The following is a 3,114-nucleotide window of genomic DNA, read 5'->3' as shown; positions in this document are numbered from 1 at the left end:
TAGCTTTCAGAAGGTCAAACGCCTGTAGACACTCCTTATCAAAGATAAATGGCGTGTCTGCAGCTAGCAGATTACTCAGAGGTTTTGCAATTTTTGAAAAATCCTTTATAAACCTTCTGTAGAATCCTGCATGCCCCAGAAAGCTTCTGATTGCCTTAACATTGGTAGGTGGTGATAATTTTTCAATTAATTCAACTTTAGCTTAATCCACCTCTATTCCCTTGTTTGAAATTTTATGCCCAAGGACAATCCCTTCAGTCACCATAAAGTGACATTTTTCCCAGTTTAAAACTAGGTTGGTCTCTTGGCATCTTTTCAGAACAAGTGCTAGATGGTTAAGGCAGGAGCTGAATGAGTCTCCAAATACTGAGAAGTCATCCATGAAGACTTCCAGAAATTTCTCTACCATATCTGAGAAGATAGAGAGCATGCACCTCTGAAAGGTTGCAGGTGCATTACACAGACCAAAAGGCATCCTTCTGTAGGCAAACACTCCAGAAGGACATGTGAATGCTGTTTTCTCTTGGTCCTGAGGATCTACTGCAATTTGGTTGTAACCTGAATAGCCATCCAAAAAGCAATAATATTCATGACCTGCTAGTCTCTCTAGCATCTGGTCTATGAATGGTAAAGGAAAATGATCCTTCCTGGTGGCTGTATTGAGCCTTCTGTAGTCAATACACATACGTCACCCTGTAACTGTTCTTGTAGGAACCAGTTCATTCTTTTCATTATGAACCACTGTCATGCCTCCTTTCTTGGGGACAACGTGGACATGGCTCACCCAGGGGCTATCAGAAATAGGATAAATAATTCCAGCCTCTAGTAACTTAGTGACCTCTTTCTGCACCACCTCCTTCATGGCTGGATTTAGCCGCCTCTGTGGTTGAACCACTGGCTTAGCATCTTCCTCCAATAGGATCTTGTTCATGCATCTTGCTAGGCTAATGCCCTTAAGATCACCTATGGACCACGCAAGAGTTGTCTTGTGTGTCCTTAGCACTTCAATTAGTGCTTTCTCTTCCTGTGGATTTAAAGCAGAGCTTATGATCACTGGAAAAGTGTCACCCTCTCCCAGAAATGCATATTTCAGGGATGGTGGTAGTGGTTTGAGCTCGGGTTTAGGAGGCTTATTCTCTTCCTGAGGGATTTTTAGAGGTTCTTTTATTTCCTCTGATTCCTCAGGCTGAACATCTTTAAAGATGTCCTCTAGTTTTGATTCGAGACTTTCAGTCATATTGACCTCCTCTACCAAAGAGTCAATGATATCAGTGCTTATGGAGTCATTTGGGGTGTCTTGATGCTGCATAGCTTTGACAACATTCAACTTAAACTCATCCTCATTGACTCTCAGGGTCAATTCCCCTTTTTGGACGTCAATGAGGGTTCGTCCAGTTGCTAGGAAAGGTCTTCCTAGAATGAGAGTTGCACTCTTGTGCTCCTCCATTTCCAGCACTACAAAGTCAGTGGGAAAGGCAAATGGCCCAACCTTGACAATCATGTCCTCAATTACGCCTGATGGATATTTAATGGAGCCATCAGCAAGTTGGAGGCATATTCGGGTTGGTTTGACTTCTTCAGCCAAGCCAAGCTTTCTGATAGTGGATGCAGGTATTAGGTTGATACTTGCCCCAAGATCACATAGAGCTTTCTTGGTACAAGTACCTTCTAATGTGCATGGTATCATAAAGCTTCCAGGATCTTTAAGCTTCTCTGGTAAGCTCTTTAAAATGACTGCACTGCATTCTTCAGTGAGAAAAACTTTTTCAGCTTCTCTCCAATCCTTCTTATGACTTAAGATCTCTTTCATGAACTTAGCATAAGAGGGTATTTGCTCAAGTGCCTCTACAAACGGAATCTTTATTTCAAGAGTCCTGAGATAGTCTGCAAAGTGGGCAAATTGTTTGTCTTGTTCCGCTTGGCGGAGTTTCTGAGGATAAGGCATCTTGGCTTTATACTCTTCAACCTTAGTTGCTGCAGGTTTATTTCCTACAGAAGTGGTTGGAGAAGCCTGCTTAAGGGGGTTGTTATCAGCACTTGCAAGTGTCTGACCCCTTTGTGGCGTTTGAACGCCAGGATTGGGTGCTTTTTGGGCGTTTAACGCCAGATTGCAACCATTTTCTAGCATTTGAACGCCAGAAGTGGCTATCCATTGGGCGTTTAACGCCACTTTTTTACCCTTTTCTGGCGTTTGAACGCCATAATCATTCCTCTCTGGGCTCTTACTGTCCTCAGAGGGATTTTGGGTAGTTGGTTGGTCATCCTCTGTCAGTTGTTCCTTTCTTAGCTTTCTGCTGCTTTGAGTTGATACATTCAATGTCTTCCCACTCCTTAATTTAACAGCTTGGCATTCTTCTGTTATCTGTTTAGATAGTTGCTGTCTTGTCTGATTCAATTGTGCTTCCATATTCTTGTTAGCATTTTTAGTGTCTTGGAGCATCTCTTTAAATTCTGCTAATTGTTTTGTCATAAGGAGTAATTGTTGATTAAGCTCAATAATCTGTTCTTGAGGATTAGGATCAGTAATTACTGCCCTGGCCTCTTCTTTTATGTAGGACTCACTGCTATAGTACAAATGTTGATTTCTAGCAACAGTATCTATGAGTTCTTGAGCCTCTTCAATCGTCTTTCTCATGTGTATAGATCCACCAGCTGAGTGGTCTAAAGACATCTGAGCTTTTTCTGTAAGCCCATAGTAGAAGATGTCTAACTGTACCCACTCTGAAAATATTTCAGAGGGGCATTTCCTTAGCATACCTCTGTACCTCTCCCAGGCATTATAAAGGGATTCATTATCCTCTTGTTTAAAGCCTTGGATGTCCAGCCTCTGCTGTGTCATCCTTTTTGGAGGGTAAAATTGATTCAGAAATTTGTCTGATAACTGTCTCCATGTTTTTATGCTTGCTGTGGGTTGGTTATTTAACCACCTCTTAGCTTGATCTTTTACAGCAAATAGAAACAGTAATAATCTGTAGACATCCTGATCCACTTCTTTATCACGTACTGCGTCAGAAATTTGTATGAACTGTGCCAGAAACTCAGTAGGTTCTTCCTGTGGAAGACCAGAATACTGGCAATTTTACTGCACCTTGATAATAAGTTGAGGATTTAGCT

This window comes from Arachis stenosperma, chromosome 9 (genome assembly GCF_014773155.1).
Source record: "Arachis stenosperma cultivar V10309 chromosome 9, arast.V10309.gnm1.PFL2, whole genome shotgun sequence".
Classification (NCBI taxonomy): domain Eukaryota; kingdom Viridiplantae; phylum Streptophyta; class Magnoliopsida; order Fabales; family Fabaceae; genus Arachis; species Arachis stenosperma.
This window is presented reverse-complemented; position numbering follows the sequence as displayed.